The following is a 22993-nucleotide window of genomic DNA, read 5'->3' as shown; positions in this document are numbered from 1 at the left end:
CTTTCATGTTTCACTTCTAAAACCAGTTCAACCTGGGACAAGATTAAGTAAACCACCTGACGCCATCCTAATAGATGGAGAACCTGAATTCGAGGTAAAGAACATCCTGGACTCTAAGATGGTTAAATCAAGACTTTTTTATTTAATCGACTGGAAGGGTTACGGACCACAAGAAAGGTCATGGGAACCTAGTGACCACGTTCATGCACCTCGGGTGGTGAAGAAATTCCATCAGAACTTCCCAGACAAACCAGGACCAAGGGCAAGAGCAACTTTAGGAGGGGCCTTGGAGGGGGGGGGGGGAGTGCTGTCATGATGCCTACCCCCGGGCATCCGGATCAAGCCCATCAGCCCCGGGAGCAGGGATCCAGGTATTTAATAAAACCCCAGCAGCCCCGGCTGGGGGCTGTCTGGGTTCAGTCCTGGCGCCTTAGGCGCCAGGCTCATAATAGAAATCAGTCCTGGCGCCATAGGCGCCAGGCTCATAGACTTTACTTACCTCATGCAGACCATGCTGCAAATGAATCCAGGCCAACGTGAGGCCTGGATGGGACTATTTTACTACAGGGACTATTTTTTACTCGGGTGTGGTTCTAGGGACTTCTTACCTGGAACTACCTTGGAGGCTATTTAAACCACGCCCGAACAGCAGCACATGCTTCGTGTTATTCTGCATCCAGCAGCGTAACGCTCACCGTGCCTGCAGTCAGCATCCAGTCTTCAGCCACGCCCGTCTCGAATCCAGAGCTCCTAGCAATAGAAGAAAGAAGAAGGAAAGGTTAGAAAACAGATATTATTTCAATCCTTACCTGAATTCCGGATCCATCACGTCTTCGAACTTGAAAAGGACATTATTCTACATGCGTTGCATCGCCAGCTGCAGCACCGCGCCCTATTCACCAATCCTCACAGCATTTTTCGATCCAGCGCAAGCTTCCATCATTTTCTCCGCCGAATTCCACCATCTAGGGGACAAAAGAAACATAAGGTGAGCCGAGAGAGCCAACAAATACAATCTCTTCACCATAGACTTACCTGATTAACAACCGGAGGCATTATTCTGTAACAAACTGCAACTTCTTACGCCGCACCTGTAAGGAGAGAGAAACCAGCAATTTAAACACCTGCATCTTTTGCCAGACAGTTTTGGGTAATACAGACTCTTACCTGAACACCATCAGCTGCCACAAGACAATCTTCCCTTGGACCCAGCTGCAACACAAGAAAGGAATGTACAAGAGTGAACATTGGACATATTGAACTCTTTGAACTTTATACTTACGGGTTCTCGCCTGGAACCTCGGAGTCAATATTCATCCGGAACTCTTCCAACGCCCTCAAACCAGTGAAGTAACTGGTATCTACGCGCCCCTGCATTCCACGCAGGATGGAGAGCTCATCATTTACAAACATAAGGTGAGCTTACAGAAAGTGAATATCGGTGGTGATTAGTGGGGAGAACAGTGGGGTGCCATTACTAAAATCCACGGGTGGCTGAATCCCTTTCTCCACTTGCAGGAGAATATTTCTACGGGTCAAGCAGAGAAGATTAGGCGGTTCAGTCCAGTCTGTCATCTCTGCACTACGCTTCACGTTGGAGGAGGTCGCAGCTGTCCGGGTCCGATCGATGCCCCTGTGGGAGCCAGGTGAGCGTAGCAATAAAAAGCTGAAGAGGACACTAGGCTTCCTACATGAGCCTTCATATTTAGGTGTTGGTCCAAAAAGACGCCCAGTGTCTTAACCTTCTATTGGGTGACTATTGTGGTGTCCTCAATAGAAAAGCTCTCGTATGCTGGGCCCATTTTCCTAATCATGTTAGGAGTGCCAACGACCAATAGCTCTGTCTTGTTTCTATTCAGAGAAAAAAAAAAGAAAAAACAAAGTGCTCCTGGCTTGGCCCTGGTCTACCCAGGTGGGTTAGAAACTATACAACGAAATAATCAGGGTGACTGAACTTATGTACACTCATAACATTGATCATACCCAAAGAAAAAACATTGCTCCAGATCGCAGTATGAACTATTTGGCTTTTCACCCAAATATTTTAATGCATAAAATGTAATTCTCAAAATTGTTTTTTAGAGCAGGACATGGATCGATAAAAAAACAATATTTGTAAACAATTCCTTGATATTCTGTTCAGTTAAATTAACTGGATTTTAGTGTAGATGAACATGTAAAATCCCTTACAGAATCTAGGGATTTCGGTGAACAAGTAACATGTGAATATAGTACAAAACAGCACAGAATTAAGTGTTGAAACTACAAACTGGGAAAAAAAGGAATCGACACTACTGTGTTTCGGCCGTTCATCAGCTGATCCATAAAGCTGGCAAGTGGTTGGCCTTCATCAGGACAGGGAAACAAGTTGAACTAAAGGTGTCCTACTGTTGTCTGTTGGAAATTGACAAGAGATGTGTGGTTTAGAGTGTATACTAGTTCAGTGATTAATTACATTTTTTATAGGATGCATTGAATGCTAATTCATTAGAGCAATAAAGAACTTTATTTCTCACAGGAAATAGGTCACTGATCTTACCGTGTAGTCGATTTGCCACGGCGTGATCAAAAATTGGTCAAAAACTCCTGTTTAAATCTAGAAGACTATTGCCAATTTTCTGGTGTTTCTTATATACCCGGATCCCTATCGGTAACAAGAGAAAACACAGTGTTGTTAGTGAGGCTGCACTCCCCCGTATATGTTCTATGCCGATACTGTATCGAGTGCAAATGGTGGTTAGCATACGAGTGTTACCCTGTGAGGAATTCGCATTGGGTACAGATCTCAATGTCCTTTCGATGGATGTTTGGATACAGGTTCACGGTTTCAGTTATTTAACCGGAGCAAATCACATTACTGCAAAGAAAAAAAAAAGGTTTGAGATCCCACTGGGCTTTGCTGCCAGATCTGGCATGTCTAAATACCTGAATGTGAGACTTTTCAAAACATGGCGAGCATGCTGACCTTCTGAATATTTAGAGGTAGCCCTAGACCGATACTATATTACTGGAGCTGACCCTTCCGTCCCTGTATGTTTGAGGGAGAGGAGGGTGCAATTGTCCAGGATACATAGATAGCACTTTGGTAAATTGCCAAACGTGAATATGGCCCGCAAGAGGCTCAAGTGGCACCCAACCTCTCAAAAGCAATGATCGTTAGTAGTTGGCGGTGGATTACTTTGCCAAAAACATACTTTGCCTGCTTGCCGCTCTTTTTCACCACTTAGCAAGCCCCGCCCACCTGGTGCCTTCCTGCTTCCCGCTCTTTTTCACCACTTAGCAAGCCACACCCACCTGGTGCCTTCCTGCTTGCTGCTCTGTTTCCCTACTTAAGGAGCCCTCCAGCTTCTTTTCCTTTGCAGATGGGGAGCAGGTGCAAGTGGATTTAGGTCACCTGGCCTAAGCCCCGCCCACCTGGTACCTTCCTGCCTGCTGCTCTTTTTCACCACTTAGCAAGCCCCGCCCACCTGGTGCCTTTCTTCGCCATCACTGTCTTGTGGCCAATGCTGGATTTGATTTTTATGGACTTCATTCATTCACGGTGCGTCACTCTTTCTCAACTCTCATGATGGACTTCTTTTGCATCTTGTACTCATGGTGGCCCAGAATCATGCTGTTCCCATCTTCATCTTGTATCCTGACTTGCAACATTATGTGTTACTACTGACTTCTGCAATTGTATTCGCTCTCCACTCTTGCTTTTCCACCCTTTTTGACTGCTTACATTCTTTTTCTCTCCTCCTTTCTCTTCTCCCTTTTCCTATCTCCTCCCCTTACTTTCTTCTATGCCCTTACTCTATCAGAATTGTCCCTGGACCTAATATGATAGCAACCTCGTCTGTTTCCTCCACCCTACCATTACTGTTTTTTTCCTCCCCACCACCCTTCCAGCACTATCTGAAATGTCGCCAGGCCTAGTATGATAGTCGCTTGTTTTGTTCCTCCCCTCCCTTTCTGCACCCCTCTCCCTCCCCTTTTGTTTTTCTCCAGCTCTACCAGAAATGTCGTCAGGCCTAGTACGGTAGTCGCCTGTCTGTTTCCATTTCCTTCCCACTCTCCCTCTCCCTTCCTTATCTATGTCTTAGCTCTTGCACTATCTGAAATGTCGTCAGGCCGAGTACAATAGTTAATTTCACATCCTTACTGTTCATGGCCTGTAAAAATGTGGTTATATTTTCCCTTGTTCCCTCCCTTGCCTTGAAGCTCTTTGAAACACATTGTGTATAGGCGCTATATAAATAAACAATCATATCATATCATATCATAGTTGTTGCTGTTAAAATGCTGCGACTTCACCCAGTCACTCCGGTGTAATACGTATATATGGGATCCCACGGGGCATTTAATGTGCTCTGGTGACTTCCGTAGTGCCATGTAACAAGTGTGGTTATTTCATTGCTCGAAGCGCAGAGTATTGGTCAATGCGATAATGCCTTTACGTTGTAAAAACGTTCCTTGGCACAGCCAACATGTACTAGTGCCGCGCCAAAAAAGAGTAATAAATGGAGACCGGGTTCTTACCTATAATTATTCAGACCATCGGTTTGAGTGAATCCACCGACAAGCAACCTGCACAGACTGCGCGATGTTGCAGCTGTCTCACTGTGAGTATTTGGAACGCTGTGAAGCGTTGTCATGGCAACGCTTGTGTTTATAGCCGGGCAGCCATTTTGGAGTCCAGGCGTGACTATCTGGACCAGATTATCGGGACTACTGGGATCTACCATCTAGATTTGTATTCAAAAAGAGCCCTTTTGGGCCCCTGATGGCCGAATCACATTTATCCCCCCTGTTGTATGCATGTGATGCCTGTATGCTTAAATCCTTCAACTTGCTGACCCCCCAAGGCAGCCCTTTCCTGCTATCGCCCCCTGCATCCCGCTTCCCCTCCCCTTATCCCTTCTTCCAAACTCCCCCACCCTCTCCCATTCACTGCAGGAGTTGTCTTGATTCACTATGGGTTCAGCATCACCGACCTGTTGCCAACGCTTGGATTTGATTTCATGGACACATTGACTCTTGGTGCTTCACATTCTCAACTCTCATGCTGGACCTCCCCTGGATCTCGTACTCAGGGTGGCCCTGAATCATGCTTTGCCCATCGTCACTGTGATTCCTTGCCTACATTTTCTATTCCATGCAACATTATGTGTTACTACTGACTTCTGCAACTGTATTCGCTCTCCGCTCTGCTTATCTGCTCTTTTTCACTGATTTATTCTCTGTTCTCTCCTCCTCTCCCTTCTCCCTCTCTCCTCCCGCCCTCCATTACTTTTTTCTATGCACTTTATCATAATTGTCCCTGGACCTAGTATGATAGCAACAAATGTTTGTCTCCTCCCCCCTCCCTTACTTTTTTCCTCCCCTACCCCTCCAGCACTATCTGAAATGTCATCAGGTCTAGTACTATAGTCGCGTGTTTTGTTCCTCTCCCCCCTTTCTCCTCCCCTCTCCCTCACCTTGTGTAATTCTCCGGCTCTACCAGAAATGTCATCAGGCCTTGTACAGTAGTTGCCTGTCTGTTCCCATTTCTTTCCTATCTGTGTCTTAGCACTTGCACTATCTGAAATGTCGTTAGGCAGAGTAGGATAGTTAATTTCACATTCTTGTTGTTCATGGCCTGTAAGAATTTTATTGTATTTTCCCTTGTTCCCTCCCTTGCCATGAAGCGCTTTGAAACACATTGTGTATAGGCGCTATATAAATAAACTATCATATCATATCATAGATCCAATTAAAAGTGTGTGATTGTAAAAATATATCAAAATATGCGAGACTGGGTCCTGTACTAGTCATGATCTCTTGTTGTCAGAACGCTTTCCATTGGTAGCTGTGACAACACACTCATATTACCAGTGCAGTGTAATTGAGTGTGGTGCGCTTCTTTAAACAAACTGTTATCATGTGGTACACCATTGTTCGTTTCAAGTTCAGTAAACAAATATTTTCGATGCAGTGTGACACCGAATTTGCAACAAATACATGGTTCACATTATGAAACGTGATCATAACATACATCAACATGATTTTTTGTGTTGTGTCAATTGGTATGTGGGTTTAATTTCATAAGCAGTATATCAGAAAAAGGGATGTTTTAACCGGTCAATTGCAGAACCATGGCAATTCTGTCTAAACTGTACATTCAGAACGAAAACAAATATCTTGTTTGCTACATATTCAGAGCCGCCAGACTGGCAGGGGACCACTCCGGTGGTGATAGTGCGCAGTACAAATATCCTTTAACATTAACATTAACACATGACTTGGCTAACCGCGTGCGGATATGATCAACTATCCACTTCGCCACACGGTTGGCAACATGGTAACAAAGGTCCAGTTTCATATAGAGCAATATCAATTACACATTTCAGAGGATATGTTGTTTTAGTTGCACACATTGTCGAAGACCCGAGTAACCACTGAAGCTAGTTACTTGCCCTGATCATCCTGATGATTGGTGCACTACCCATAACAGCAAGGATTACCCAGGTCGGTAGCAAGGAAGCCAGTAATAATTAATAACCCATGTCCCGAAACTACAGGGGTACTAGGATATAGGCACAACACTGTAATATGGTAACAGGATACAGTGAAGGAAGGCCTCAACGTCACTGTTGAGTGGAAACACTTCTCGCATACCTGAAAATCTGTTACCGTATTACAGTGTTGTGCCTATACCCTAGTACCCCTGTAGTTTCGGGACATGGGTTTATAATTAGTACTGGCTTCCTTGATACCGACCTGGGCAATCCTGATACAACGCCACTATTCCTGCCTTCTTATTATTTGATGGCTGCAGCTTGCTCCCATCTTAGATTTAGGATTAGATTAGGCATTTTTCCAACCTACCTATACAGTTTAATAAACACCCTTGAACTGTGATCAGTTGTGTCTGTCTATTATTGATACCATGTCATCCTTACAGTGCACACAATCTTCTGCTGACAGATCAACCACTGGTGACATAAATGCTTTCACACTTGTGAAACACATAGGACATGCCACTCTTTTTGCAGTTGTGTTACCATGCCTCCTTTTACAAAAGGCCTGCGTTGAGGAGCATGAACGTGAAATAAAACAAAAGCACTTTGGGAACAACTAAATGGCCTTCATGTGGATTGCCACGGTTTATCACTGTAAAGGGAACACCCTGCTCCACTCCATGCATTTTTTTTACACTATCTGGAGCTGCCTCCTGAATTTCTGCCAACTTTTCAAATGTTATGTAAGGAGGAACAGGAGACTGCAATTGTCCCCTTTGCTGTCTCATCTGCAACAGCATTTCCTCAGATGACTTAATCTCTGGGGGCTTGGTGTACAAGGCACTTTACGATCTCTAATTATTTGGGTAACATTAGTGATTCATGTACGTCATTTACATATTTTGCATTTTTTATTGGTGTGCTTGCACCCGCCGAACCATTCCTTTTTGATTTGTGGCGAGTATACATCTGGGAGCTGTCCACTTCGGATCACTGCATGTGCTGCATATACTGCATAACCCAATTGTATTTCTGCCTTTTCATTCCTTAATCAAGAACCATCCACACAGTATGCCTCCTCTGGGTTTGTTAATGTAAACTGTGACACATCTTGATGTGGCTTAGTGAGTGCTGCTGCAGTTAATACGCAATGCTGGTGCTTCCAACTTCCAACTTGTTCTGGATGGCAATGGAGAAGCTGGATTTTATACTGAACATTGTAAAAAGGTTACATTGGCTGAAGTAAGATGAGTTCATATTTACTGAGTTTGGATGCTGACAAATGTGTTTTTGTTTTGAGAAATAGTGCAGTGTCACAGATGAACTTAAAAATCTGCAGACAAAGATAACAGGTTTGTCACAAGGTTCTATGAAAGGCTGGCGTGGGCCAAACTCAGGGGGTTGTTAAAGCTCTCAACCTCCAACTGGGCTCCCTCCACTCGCTAGTTGCCCCCAACCCAGACTATGGTCCTGAGATGTATTACTAGTGTCAGGTAACCCCTACTATCTACTCCTAAGGAGGACCTTAAGGCTGTGGTCTACTCCATTTTACCCCTTCTGGGATTTTCCAAGGGGTTTCTCACGCTGTTGGGTTTTATGAATATCATATCATATGGTATTCAAGTGTTCGCTCCACTCCTCTCTCTTCTTCACTCTCTCTTTCTCACACCTTTTTCTTCTCCCTACACTCCTCCCCCATCTCTTACTACACTAATCCCTCTCCACACAACTTTGTCCTTTCTCTTACTGGTCCCTCTCGCCCTCTTCTTCTTATTCTCTCCCCAAGTCCTTATCTTATCCCCTCTCTATGCTCTCCTTCTCTACCCTCCCCCTCCATCTCCTGATCTTCTCACACTATCTCTCTCCCTACCTCTATTTCCTTTCCTCCCACTAACTTCCACCCTCTTATTATCCACCCTCACCACTTCCACCGCCCTCCTGTCACACCTTGTCTCTTTCTCTTGCTTTCATCCACCTACACAATTTCCACTCACACTTTCGAAGCCCCTTTGACCCTTACTCTCCTACACCCACTTTCCCACTCTCTGTCTCTCCCACTCTCGTTTTTCCAAAAAAATGAGGATGAGCTGGGTGAACTCAACACAGTTCCTTTTGCTGTGTCTCTCTTGAAAATAATACTAAAGGAGATTTTTTAGGCACAAGTCAAATTGCATTCTGGTACCTGCATTCCTCCTTTAATGATGAGAGTTATAAAGCTATAATGAATAATCCCCCTCGCTAGTGTGAGAGGGGGTTTAGATTCCATTAAAGACAAGTAAGTGCGTATTATGCAAATCATCCTATACTACTGGACACCACCGCAGCAAAGAAAAACAAAATAAACTTTAACATAAAACAATGTTTTAGTTTTAAAATGAAGTTCTGTTTGTTAACTTTAATTTAAGGGGAACACCCCAAACCAAAATGGAGGCAGGTCATGCCCTAGCAGCATCCAATAGGCAAGGCTCCTCCCTTATATAAGCCCTTTCATCTAAGATGACATCCTCTTTCGTAGTTGCCCACCCCATAGACGCCACCCCGAGGAACAAAGCACTGCCACATAAACTCTTGAACTGAGGGCCAAATCATGGGCTAGCTCGCACAGCTATTCCCTCTGGACCTCCTGGCTCCTTTGCGATTGGGTTGCACCTCATCCCGAAGCTGCCAAAAATGACAAACACATGGGTGAGTGCGTGGGATAATACTCGCCTCCTTGTCTTTAATAGATTCTAAACCCCCTCTCACGCTAGTGAGGTGGATTATTCATTCTATTGCAAGACAGGAGGCTTCATATTATGCAAGTTTAAAGCCCTTGCATTACATCAACTTGCTTGTGATAAAAGGTCTTGCATGTGGACTCTTTGGACCAATCAGCTGCTCTCAAAATGTGCACCAGACTTCCCCCCCAGGAAAGCCGCCTTAGAGGCCATGGCGCCTCTAACCGAATGGGACCCCAAAAAAGGAGACATCTATTCCCGCTTTGCTCATGACCCATTTTGCCCTCCTGGCTATAGTGGCCGGAGACACCGGTTTATGGGCCGTACGGTAAGAAATGAGCAGCTGAGAGGAGCCCGTAGCGCCAAGCCACAAAGTCTTTTGTTAAAATATTTTAGACATTGCACCACGCAAAGTTTATAATCTTTCTGAAAGGAAGGATAGGACACTGAAGAAATCATACATTTAGTCCTGCTAGAAACAAAGGTTACCCCTTGACGAGAGTACATTTTATCATCAACATCTAATGCCTTGACATCCGAAACCCTTTTAATTGAAATGAGGCACAACAACATGGCCAACTTGGAGAAAAAGCTGCTGCAACGAGAGTTGATCATTATCAGGCCAAGACTGAAACAAGTGAAGCACCAAATTAACATCCCACAAAAAGGAATACGCTGGCCTAGGAGGCACCTTGATACAAATTTGAGGGTCTTACGAACCAAAAAATGCCTTCCCGCCGGTTCACCTTTCACCAACAAATGCCCGGCAGAGATAGCTGACCTAAGCCCATTAATAGTTCTGTACGCTTTACCTTCCTTAAAAAGTTCTAATAAGAAATGTACTACCTCTACCGGAGGGGCAGAAACATGATCAATGTGTTGAGCCATGCGCTAGCTCACCCATCGACCCCATGCTGAGGAGTAGCCAGATCTGGTGGAAGGTGCCCACGAGTCCTTGATGACACACAAAGCGTCCTGCGAAAGCCTTCTAAAACACCAGGAAGAGCTGAAATCTTCCAGGTCATAAAAGGAGAGATGCTCCTGAAGGACCTAGTCATGGGGAATACCCGCCGGGTCTGCTATGATGAGAGGGTAAGGAAGAAGAGGGCGAGGACCATCGACTGCCAACTCTAAGAAGGCTGGAAACCACACTTGAGAGGGCCAAAAGGGCATCACTATTACCAGCGTTGCCCCTTGCCTGCGCACTTGAACTAGGACAATCGCTATCATGGCAAACGGGGGGAAGGCGAATGACATGCCGTTCGCCTAATTCTCAAGGAAAGCGTTGCCTGCCAGTGCGTTGGGGTCTGGCCTCCAACTGTAAAAGTGAGGGACCGGGCAATTGAGCCTGGATGCGAAGAGATCTATCTGGAATTGACCCCAAAGGGCAAAGATCTTGGCATAAACCTTCCTGTCCAACATCCAGTCGCTCCTGTCCTGCAGATGCCTTGTATTCCAGTCTGCTACTATATTCCTGGACACCGGCAGGTATTACGTTTTTAACAGAATGTTCCTGTTCAGGCATTAATGCCACAAATCCCTTCACAGATCCGCCAATGCCTTGGAACGAGTACCGCCCAGATGGCTGATGGACAATATCTCGGCAGTTTGGTACATCTGAAGGACACAGGCATTTCCCTGATCCTTGAGAATATACTCTTGACCACCAAAGAACCCGCTAAAAGTTGACCGCCAAAGAACCCGCTAAAAGTTCTAGAAAGTTGATATGAAGAAACATTTCCTGATCTGATCACTTTCCTCCTGTGGACACCTGCCCTATCCTGGCCCCCCAACCTCACCTGCTGGCATCCAACTCCAGAACTATATCCAGAGATGGACCAAAAAACACCTTGCCATTCCAGGCATTTATGTGCTTGAGCCACAAAAGAAGTTCTATCCTGGCTTCTGGGGACTGTTCCACTAGCTGAGAGTACGAGAGACTTTTGTAGAGATGTCTGGCTTTCAGACGCTGTAACACCCTGGATTGAAGGGGGGCTGGAAATATAGCCTAAATGGAGCCAGAAAGTATCCCCACTACTCTGGCCAACTGTCTTAGGGAGACAGTCCCTTTCTTTAGCAGACAGCGGATCTCCTTGCGGATCGTGACTAGCTTGCTGTCCGGAAGCACGAGGGTGCAATGCTTGGAATCTATATTGAAGCCCACAAATTGGGTGTTATGAAAGATTTCCTTTTATGGGTAATTTTCCCTCCAGTTGTGAACCCCCAACTTTTTGCTGTTGTCGGAGCATCCTTGCCTGACTTTTACCAGTAGAGCCCAGTCTCTGCTGTAGTTCGCTGGGCTTTTGCTCATTTTGTTATGAGGAAACTGACATGCCCTTCAGACTGTTAGTATAGGGAGACTTTGTTTCCCTTAGTCTTTCACTTTGTTGCTATTTCTTAGCAACGTTTAATCAGTGCACAATGTACCTTCCAGTACAGAGCACTAGTGTCCTTTTTTTCATTTTTAAGACCCTAGACACCCTCGAAGGATTTTTGGTGAATGTACAAGTGTCTAGTACAGAGCTGGTGGCAGCAGTTACTTTTAAAGCATTTTTGACTCTTTTCTATGGACAAAGAGCGTTTACCGTGTTTGGCCCAGGACAGTGGCCAGTGCCTAAAATGGCCATGCCACAAGGTCCTTTGTTCTGTCCTTTGGCCATTTTGTCCCTTTGCCTTCCCCAGGTCGTGCAGACCTGGGAAATTCCTTATTTGGTCGTACAGACCATTGCGCAAACCGAAGCGTTTGCGGGCTTCTGCATGCCTTGTATGTGTGCGCCCAAGATGTGGGCTGGAGCGGTCTAGTTCCAATACACATCCTGGGTGCCAGGATGTCTGGTGTGCTGGGATGACTGGGACCACCGTGGTCCGTGATTGGGCCAGGTCTGAGATGGCTGAATGTGCGCAGATCTCTTATTTGTTTCTCTCGGTTTTGGTGTGAAGGAGATTTTGGATAAGAGAACGCACCAAACACTCATTCCAGGTTGATCTTCTGTGTTCACACCAAACTTAGTAAAGGAGGCAAGTATCCTGAACTGAAGAAGCATATCTGTGGAACCGCTGGTGACCCGCTGGAAGGTTTGGCACCCTGACCCCGCTGTTGTCCCGTCAGAGCCCCTGTTTCTCATCGATCATAGAAGGCCTGCAGGGCGCTTCGACCCGTTGGAGTAATGGGACTAACTACTCTCAGCACCTCTTGCTTAACCTGTATGTGAGCCTTTTCTGAAGTGTTCCTGGACCGCCCAGTGAACTGACCAGCTTGTACGGGACCTTTGCCCTGGAACCACTGCCGTCTCGAGTTTCAACTTGAGCATTTCAGGGATGTAGGCTTGTGGTATAGGGCACTCTCCTGTCGAGTTTCATACAAATAGCATTCCTAGGTCTGGAATTAGGAGAGTCGGCCTGAACCCGAGCATACACGGTTCCCATGTCGCCCCGCTGTGGTGATGATGTTCGTGGGTGCCTTGCTGTTGTGCCCCCCTGTGCCCTAAGATGAGATGAAGTGGAACTGGCCCAATCCCTTCACCAGAAGTGGAGATATCACCACTGTATGAGATCCTGGAACGCACTGCCCGTGAAAGCCACAGAGACGCGCAACTGCAGGATTTGCACCTGCAAACAAACTGGACTTGACTGGCAGAGTTTGGACCGGAGTGTGCCTAGGGTCAGTAAGTACTTGCATCCCTCACCGGTGGCCCCTGGCGCATCGATAGACTTTTATGCACAAGTGTCCCCTGAGGGCCACTCTCCTTTGTTAAGGTAGTCTGTGCTACCAAGCTGTGCCAGATTCTTGGAATTCGCTCTGCCCTCTTATGGAGACCCTCCTTGAATATTGGGACCGTATTCTTCATCACCTCACCCACCTTCCTGAGCCAGTACAGCCGCCTGAAGAAGACCCTTTTTTTTTACTTAATCACACGATCGAGTGCTCCGGCACTCAATGTACTTTTGAGCGCAAGGCTTCCTCTTCTTAGGGACTGGACTGCCTATTAGTTAGGGTTTGATTTGTCGAAGGACTGCCTAAAGTATATTCGCACTGTGTGACCCCTTTCTTTGCAGGTTGTTGATCTCTACTTGTGTAATATTCCTTTAGACCACTAGTTATTGTATTTATTTTATTTATTTATTTTATTACATTTGTTACTCGCCCAGACCCTTGGGTGTCACGGCGAGGTTACAGACAGCTTGATATAGAATTAAATAGCAAAGCATCACAAGGTACAGTGGTAGTTGATCATATACAGACAGAGTAAGGAATGGGTAAGTTATAATGCAATATATTGGCCTGTGAGGGTAGGCAGGTCTTGTACGAGAAACAGTTGAAAGTATGTGTTCATGGCAAACAGTATAAATACAGAATAGGGTATATTTACAATTATATTTGTATATATGTTTCCTAGTTAGTGTTGTTTTAGTTTTGTTAATATTGCTGAGATTTACTTTGTGTTTGAGTTAAAAAGCCTTCAATAAAATGTATATGTATTTTTGATATATGCACTTGACTGGGAGTAATGTGTGGTGCCGTTTACTGTGTGTGCTCATTGTGGGCTTTCGATCACCCTCACCACTCCTGAGACCTTGTCTTGACCGCTGCAAATGCTACCTTGATTGGTCTGGGTTGTCCAGAATGTTATCCTGTTCCAGGAAACTAGGCTTGCCTTCTGAACCTCTGCCCACCAGGTCAGAGTTCAGAAATCCATCTTAACAAGTGGGTACATTGCGTAGGCTGGAAAATTGACTTTTTTACATTTATTACGAAACTCAGTGCCTGAAGGAGCGATACCACCATTGCCAGATGATCCCGAAGAGTCTGAAACCCCTGTGCTTTAAGGTGCTTGTCATCTAGATAGACAATCACTCTGATCCCCTTGGCCCTGAGATGAGGAATCACTGGCTGCATCAGTTTGGCTGCATCACTTTGGTGAAGCACCAAGGGGCCGAGGAAAGCCTGAACGGGAGAGATGCAAACTGCCAAGTGTGAGACCTCCACTGGATCTGGAGAAACTCCTGATGAGGAGGAAAAACAGGAACCACTAAATAAGCATCCTTGAGGTCTATCTTGACCATCCAATCTGACAGGAGAAGAGTATCCCCAACGAAATTTAGAGCTCTTCGGTTTATAACAGGTCGGAAACCCTCCTCTGTCTGGGGGACCAAGAAAATCGTACTTAGGAATTGAGAGGCAGTGGAAGTAGCCGGAACCACTGTGCCCTTGTGGATGAGGTCCTGGATTTCTGCATTTACTGCCGCCTGCTTGGCGCGGTGGAAGGAGAGGGGAACCGGGCTGACCAACTGACAAGGTGGGGGGGAGTCGAATTCTATTACAAAACCCATCATCGTTTGGAGAACCCAGGGGTTTGAAGTGAGCGCCTCCCACAAGGGGACAAGCCTGGCCAACCTTCCCCCCAAATCTTTGCAGGAAGTAACACTTAAAACATGAGGCGTTACCTGGAGCTGTCCTTTCTCTACCACCTTCTCTGCCTGGACGGGGCGGGTTCTGCCTCTTCCAGCCTTGTTAAAAATGTTAGGGATGAAACCGTTGTGAATATTAGCTTGAGCTTTGTCTAAAGCGGTAAAGGTATAGCTCGACAAATCCTTAATGAATCTTTCCCCAAAGAGATTTCCTTGGGTCTTAGGGCCTGCCTCGCCCTCAGCCATGTCTGCAAATTTTTAATCAATACGCATAAGTAGCGCCTTACAGCGTTCTTTAGAGATTGTGGCATTAGCATTGCCGAGCAGGCAGATGGATCTTTGCACCCACCCTCTGAGGGCGTGCACGTCTAAAGGGGAATTGGAAAGAGCAGCATCCTCTGCCATTTCAAAAATTTGAGTAAGTGTCCCTAGAACATCTACAGACCTGTCTTGGCAGCCCCTCAAAGCCTTATCTACCCCTTTTTTGGGGTCGTTCCCTTTCTGGGACAGAAAAGAAACCATGGATTGATCTATGTCATGGGTAAGGGCTACTTTATCGGGAATAATCGGGCGGGACACTCCGAGCAGAGCTTATTTCTATCCTCCTTTGGGAGAGGTCTCCTGACCCAATGCCTTAAGAAAACAGACACTGCTCCCGATGGATGCCATTCAGCGGACCTGGGATGATGAATGAGAGACGGGTCAAAGAAAGGTACCCCACTATCATCTAACAACTGAACATGATCACTCTGGGGCAGGTCTTTTGGGGTCTCCTTTTTAAGCAGTTTAGGTGGGGAATCTGAATCCTCCAAACTATCCTGCGATGACATGGACAGATCCCTGGGACCTGGAATAGCACCCCCCTGACTGGCCCAAGAAGGAAGGGCAATTGCAGGGTTCTCATCTAGTTTCCTCTTCAAAGCTCTTCTAGGGGAGTCTTCCTGAGGAGAGGAACTAGGGCCGGGACCATCCTGACTTGTCAAATACTTAGATTTTCCCCTGCAGTTACATGGAAATTGAGGGGCTAGTACTGGCTCACGGACAGGTTGAGGATGAAAATATGCAATTGTATTAATGAGCCTATCAAAAGCAGAGGCTAGTATAGAATTGAGCCCCTGAAGAGCTGAGTCCATAGTATCCTGTATTACCCTTGTGACAAGCCCAGGGGTGGATAAAGGTAGCTCTCCTGACCCCATAGTAGGGCCATCCTCAGTTCCTAACCCCTTATCACTTTTTTTTAGAACGCCTAACTTGGGTACTTGCATCGGCCGACAAAGGACCCTCACCACCTTTACTGGCCACTATATTGTGTGCAGAGAAAAAAAACCTACGTTTTAGTGAACAGGGTTTATAAAACACTGTGTGCTTACTGTGAGAAAACAACACACAGAACCAACAAGCCAGTCAAGCAGACTGGGTATAACCCAGGCTGGGCCTTTAGGCTGTAGCGCCCAAACTGTAATAAGCTTGCTCTCCTAGCAGGCGTGTGAGGAGACACGCCCATGCTTCACAAACAGGCTGAGCCTGAAAGCCCAGCAGGTAGCGTATGTGTGGTCTATTGCGCCCAAGCATGCTATGAAAAGGCCTGAGTAGGCCGCGCACCGAAGCAGGGGGGAGGGGAAAGGCACACACGCCTTAATAGGCGGAGGGGAGAAACTGCTTGCCGAGCACGCGCGGCCATCTTCAGCAACACAGGAACACCTCCCAAATAATAAAGCGCACGCGTGGCTCAAGCTAAACCACTGCTGGGTTTCCAAGCCACCGCGCTGACTGAATAACAATGAACAATTGTTTCTCGATTGTAGTCTCGGGAGGATAGCTCAGGGGCAACGTGCTCACCTTGGAAGCAAGACGACATGGAGCAATACAGGTTCGATCCCTGGGTCTGCGCTTAGAAACCTCTGGGTATTAAGCGCGTTATAAATAACCAATTACAAAACAATGACTTAGGCAAAGGAGGGACCATGGAAAAAAACACCCCTTCATCATCGCAGAGCTAGAGGACTGCGACACAACACAAAGGGGTGCTGAAACCCTGTAGAGGGGCAGAGACACGCACTGCTTGCAAAATTAATATGCACACTACAGCGCTGCTTAATTAGGACACATAGTAACTGCACAGTAAGCTAAAGATACAGCAAAGTATCATTACCAAGAGGGAGTGACTTAACTTTGTGAAGTCAGCAGCAAAGAGGATGTCATCTTAAAGGAAAGGACTTATATAAGGGAGGAGCCGTGCCGATTGGATGTTGCAAGGACATGACCTGCCCTCCATTTTGGTTTGGGATGGTCCCCTTAAGTTAAAGTTAACAAACAGAACTTTATTTTTAAAACTAAAACTTGTTTTATGTTAGGGTTTGTTTCGTTTTTCTTTGCTGCTGTGGTGTCAAGCATACCCGCCTACATTTGAAAATCAAAAACCATGAGAACTATGCCCTGCCCATAGCCACACAAGACTCGGCCCAATTACACTAGGCTCCGCCCACATACCAAAAAGGTACATTATATTGTATGTGTGATCAGCAACGTGCACGAAACTGTGCCCTAAAAAAACGCATTTACCATTTTTACAGTGACCTTTTGCATTTGGAAGCATTACACTAATCCAGATAAAGGTATTTTTACTAACATGTACAGGCAGGTCTTCTCAGCAGCATGCCAGAGGACCGCCAAACATCACTTTGAAATGTGCACCCACACACCAATCTATTCGGAGACGGCCTTCCAGCCTCTTTAAGTTGATTCTGGGAATATACTCCTGGTTTCCCTGTGATAACTACAAGACTACGAGTCCCAGAATGCAGTTCAGTCATTTCACACTGGCATGCATCTTGTTATGCAGGATGTAAATAAAATGTGCAATACCTGATAAAGGGTAAAAACATTGTTTTCATGTCAACCAAGCAGACAAGGCACAGACTATGTTAGTCTGGTGTTTACTTTAGCATAGATGCAGATTATGGGGATTTTGAATGCTAAATAGCCCATCCCAGTGAGCTGTGCCTTGACAGAGAAACTGGCCATTCCCACACACTTGGCTGCTAATACCTGCAACAAGACCTGCCAATTGGGTTACTTACAAGAAACAAAGAGAATGAGTGGGAAATGCCTGCAGCCTGTATAGTCCTGCTGAGCCATCTCTAACATTTTATCAAGCTCCGGAGCAGCATCACCGGTTTCCTGGCAGGAACAAATAAAAGTAACTCTTAATTAGAAAATCACAGACCCTTTAAAAAAAACACCCTTTTCAGAGACGCGAGCGACAATTTTAACTGCTCCAGCCCTTCCGAGCCTCAGAAACTCTGGGCCTGCTGCGAAAACCCGGAGGTTTGGCAGGTATGGTGTCAAGTAGTAAAGAACGATTTGCAAAAGATGAAGCCTCCTGTCTTGCAATAGAAAGGTACTCTATATCTCTCAAAGGCATGTTTTCATAGTCTCGGGTGGTATGGGGTTTGTGTATGTTTACTTAGTTGCTACCGGTCCCTGACTGCCATGATTTAGCCCTCTAGGTCTTCAACTCTCCCAATCACTAAAACCACGCCTGCACAGCTGGGGAGCTCCCGCTAATTGTTCCCATTCCGGCCACTGGCTGGCTGCTCCCGGAACTTCCGTTTCACTTACATTTCTCCCACGCTTCAGAAACATTCGCTAGTTTCGTTTTTTTCTTTCTCGTTCCGCCGTCTTCGTAGGGGGGAAATATCTACTCGTCTGTAACTGAGCATAGACGGTAAGTAAAGTTAAGCGTCTTTAATTAATGTTTTATGCATGCTAGCAACCCTACTTATCCTCAGCGATAATAAAGGAACAGGGGGTCAAAAGTCGAACTTTGTGAACGCACGGTTCCTATACCAGTGTTCTCGTTGAACTGCTTTCTCTCTGTCGGCTTGTACACATAATTCAAATTTTTTTATTTTTGGGCGAGTGATATTAAAAAATGTCTTTGAGGAAGAAAAAAAAATCGGAAGCAGACCCGCATGGTTGCAACCACATTTGAAATGGGGGTAGGTTGAGGATGCCAGATTTATGCAAATGCGGGTTGTAAACTTAGCGATAGGACAGATCGAAGCAGCAGGGTAGCACTTGCTTCGCCAAGATCGACAGGGCGCATTTGCAATGTGTTATGCACCTTTTTGACATGGCCTCCTCGACTCCCCGAATAGAAAAAAATCCAGGCAAATGTTCGGGCTATGCACAGAAAATACGTGAGGGGGGGGGGGGGGAAACGTCATAATCAATTAGTTTGGAAATTTATTATTTTTTTGTTTTATTATTAACAAACCTTTAACAATTTCCGATGGTCTACATCCATCCTTCATCGTTTACCATAATGTTAAAAAATGCAATGCATCCCTTCCTTCATGCATAAAAAACGTTTCACAGTTTTACAGAGTGCCCTAGGTACTTTCCCATCGCCACTCCTTGAAGTATTTCGGTTTTTACAATGCATCCCTTCCTAGAATGCTAAAAAACCGAGGGCCCCCTTACTGGAAACTGCCAGGAGTTTCGACCGTTAGTGGTGGCTGCTCATCTGCTTACTACCTGCCATCATTTCATTACAATTTTAAAAATCTCTGTGATCAACTTTGAGTACAAAAATCAGCGCTGGCTTTTCTCCTAGGCGCACCATATACCATCATTCGGCTGCCGTCCAGGAGCCTACTTCCTTTACCAACTTCCCCATATACAGAGATCTCTGGTTCTTTAAACCTGCACAATGTATTACTAAGTGATCTTTTTGTCCACAGAATCTACAGGACGTTTCGGTATCATCTATTTGTTTTTGCGCTCTCAAAACCTTCTATGTTGCAAAGAGGTTCTGTTGCATTCTCATGAATTGCTCCTTGTATCTTCTACATGGGAATTTGACCAGGTATTTCTGCATTGTTCTCAAGGCTCTGATTTCTCCATCGAATTCCCTCATCAATGTATTCCCCCTCGCCCCCCAGTCATCATCATATATCTTACTTTTGACTCTACTCTGATTCATTACTAGATATTCCGTAGGTGAACTAGACATCTAACGCGTTTCTCTTTCCAGCGGTCTAACGGCCATTCTATTCTTTTACCTTGTACGGACCCTAATATAATAAGGGAGGAGCCGAATTGGCGGTGAGGCACTTGGGGAAATGGACTTTGCAAATTCCAAAGCCTTACTGCAGACATGGAATATAGGCCCAGCTCAAATGGATCAGGGCAAGGGGCAGTCCCTTTTGAGATTCTCAGCACCTTCTTCCAGAACAATCCTTCAAGGTCGTCCCATAGTTATCATGGGAGGTTCAGGCCTGCCTCTGCACCATATGTCAGGATTGGAATTACTTTCATGTTACAGAAAGTCACAACAGGGATCATTGAGAATTCTCTGTATCTGGTGTGGAGAACCAGACCTTGGCAGGCTAGGTTTTTAGCTTTTATTCTTAAACGCAAGGACCATGCAGTTTCAATTATGCTCTGATTTATACAGACTCCAAGGTAGGTAATGTTTTCAGTTTTCTCCAAGTATTCTTCTGTCAATCTGTCATTTAAAGTGGTATCTTTTTGCCCCACCACCTGAGTTGATGATCATCACCTTCGATTTTGTTTCATTTTTTTTACATTTTCTTTTAGGGTTTACACAAGGTTTCCAAACTTGTAAGTCTTCTGTGTAAACCTATGGGGGTTTTATCAAGCAAAATCAGGTCGTCCGCGTATAGACAAGGTATTGGACATCCATTTATTCTGGGGGGGAAAGGCTCTCACCTTGGCTTGATGTTCTGCTAAATCAGACATATATTGATTAAACAAGAATGGTGCCGGTGGACTACCTTGTTTAAGTCCCCTATACGTTATGACTGCTTTAGTCAGTCCCCCCTGCATATTCATGCGCACTTGCATAGAGGTTCCTGAATAAAGTTCTATAATTGGTTCTAACAGATCAATTGGGCAACCAAACCCCCTAAACTTTTCCCATAGTTTTCCCCCTATTAATCCCATAAAAGGCCTACTCTAGGTCAACAAATGCTACATAGATTTTAGTTTTTTCCCTCTTAGCCTCTAGTTTTAAAAGGTTTGTCAAAAAGAGATTAACCAATGTCGCTAACCCCTTAACGAATCCCGTTTGGCAGGGATTCAGAATCTCTGCTTCCCTGGTCCGTTTCATCAGGTGTTCCAATATCAGTGATGCAAAAAGCTTTCGCGGAATGTCAAGGAGGGCAATAGGACGATAATTCTTCAGATTTGTCCCATCACCCTTCGTGAATATAGGCACTATGATTGCCTTCTTCCAGGACAGCAGTACCTTTCTTTTCTTCGTTATTAACTGAAATAGCCCACATGCAAAATATGCCCATTGTACAGGGTTCTGCCTCAAAATACTGTTTGTGAGACCATCTAGTCCCGGTGCTCAGTTAAACTCAAAATACAATTTTTTATTTTTTTTAAATCAAATTTCCATGACCATGGGTTAGCAGCGTGGTTGCAGGTCTTAAATTCACCTGAGGCATTTGCACTGAAGTGAGTTTGAAAGTGATCTACCCAGGCTTTTTCGCCAACCACTGCCATCTGTAGTGCATCTTAGGTTGTCCCCCCGGAGTTAGTTAATCAGGAATTTTTCTTACATAGTGTCTTAAGCATCAATTCTGATTCAAACTGAAATCTTAATTGCTTAAATGACAATCTCCAGTTTTTGTACTGTTGTTTCCTTTGTTTTAATTTCTGTTCGCTACTTATTCCCGGGAGTTTTTTCAATTCTCTTATACCATGTCTAAATTGTTTCCTGGCCTCCACCAGATCGTTGTTATAGCTATATTTATGGGCGTATCCTTGGCTTTCTTAAACCATATATATTTATTTATTTTCTTACCACAAATTGTGCTAATAAAGGTGTGTATTCCAGGCTACCCTCACAATCTAAATGCCCTTCACACCATTGTCTCGTTAGCTTTACGACTTCTCCTGTGGCCATTGTATCTTTCTGCCTTATGATACTGACACTTTGATATTTGTTGTCATGATCCCTGCTAGTGGGGCTCCTTTCCAACATAGCGTCAATAGGGAATGGTCGCTACATGTCATTCTGGTGATCTCCAAGGAGGTCACTTCCTGCTGGAGATTTGAGGATACAAAAAAATTATCAAGTACGTTCTTAGCATGGCCTCTGCCACGTATGATTAGCGGGAATATCACCCTTTGTTTGTCCGTTCAGCAAGTGAAGATCCCTGTGATTTCCACCAGCCATCTGCTAGCTCTTTCATTGGAATTGTAGCCTTGGTATATTTTTTTGGCCTGGCGGCATGGATTCGTTTCCACAACATCTTATATTTAAATCCCTGCAAGTACAGTATAAACAATGTTTCTTTCGACTCTTGAGTCAATCAGATTGGTAATGCAAGATACAATGCAAGATACAAAATCTATCTTTGTTTTTTGCCGGATTCCTATATACATTCAATAATTGAACCAGCTTTAACGGCCCCCCTCCTGGCTTTCCGATTTCCAATATTTCATTTGAACCCAGGAATTTGGATTATAATGTTCTAGAACACGGATGTCTTGGCCCATTTTAATAAGTGTCAGCAGGCCCAAATTAGGTCTGCCCTTTTATCGCTGGGTTTAGGAAGCTTTAAAAGCCATCACATAGAGGTAATTCTCTCAACTAACATTCTTGGAAGCACAAACTATTGAGGGCCTTCAAGGCAGTGTCCTTATTTGTGAACAGGTGCTGAAAGCTCCTTGTATTCCAGCATCTTAGTTGCAGTTCCTCCACGGTCTTTGCTGTCTCACGTTATGTGTGGTTTTCATTTGGGCCTGGTTACCAGGAGCACTCACAATCTGACATCGACTCTTTTTCCGGTGACGTCCCCTGCTGTTTGTTTACTATTCTGGGCTCTTTCCTCGAGGCCGTGAAGGTGACGTCAAGCAGTGCAGCTCCTTATCCCACAATCTTTGTGTTCTTTTTTCAAGGGCTTTTGCTGGTTTAGCTTCGCTTTGCAGGGGTATGGTAGTTTGATTTCATCCACCTTTCATAATGACGTTCTTACTTTCACCTGGGGAATAGTTTTCCAGTTCAGTGGCAGGTCTATGCCACTCCATAGTTTGATCCACTCCATAGTTTGATCCATTTCTTTTAAGTCGAAGCCTAAGGGTCTTAACATTTCAGCTGCTTCGCTTAGAATGTTTTTAATCAAATTTGTTCTAAGGTGCAATAGAACCAAGTCCATTTGTATTTCCTTAACCAATTTCACCACTAAGATGTCGGCCGATTTGATGGCACACCCACATATGATGTAGTAGAATTATAACATTTCTTCTGTTTATAATTAGATCCTCCTTAGATTGGATCACACATTCTAAGGATAGCCAATTCATTCGAAAGATGTTATTGTCACCGTTTCAAAATGGGGGCACTTT

General features: G+C 45.0%; 1 protein-coding gene and 1 long non-coding RNA gene across 5 annotated transcripts in view; both read left to right on the top strand.

Moving 5' to 3' along the window:
• LOC138580892 (up-regulator of cell proliferation-like) overlaps positions 1-22993 on the top strand; it is a 1164421-nt gene that overhangs the window by 735924 nt on the left and 405504 nt on the right. The gene's annotated exons all lie outside the window — the stretch shown is intronic.
• The window catches only part of LOC138580893 (uncharacterized), a 28331-nt gene continuing 23561 nt past the window's right edge, over positions 18224-22993 (top strand). The window contains exon 1 of the long non-coding RNA XR_011304362.1: positions 18224-18335. This is a non-coding gene — a long non-coding RNA (uncharacterized lncRNA). The remainder of the gene's footprint in view (positions 18336-22993) is intronic.

Source organism: Ambystoma mexicanum, chromosome 3p (genome assembly GCF_040938575.1).
Source record: "Ambystoma mexicanum isolate Mex_15411 chromosome 3p, UKY_AmexF1_1, whole genome shotgun sequence".
NCBI classification, from domain to species: Eukaryota; Metazoa; Chordata; class Amphibia; order Caudata; family Ambystomatidae; genus Ambystoma; species Ambystoma mexicanum.
The sequence above is the reverse complement of the archived record's forward strand: the minus strand, read 5'-3'. Positions and strand labels throughout refer to the sequence as shown.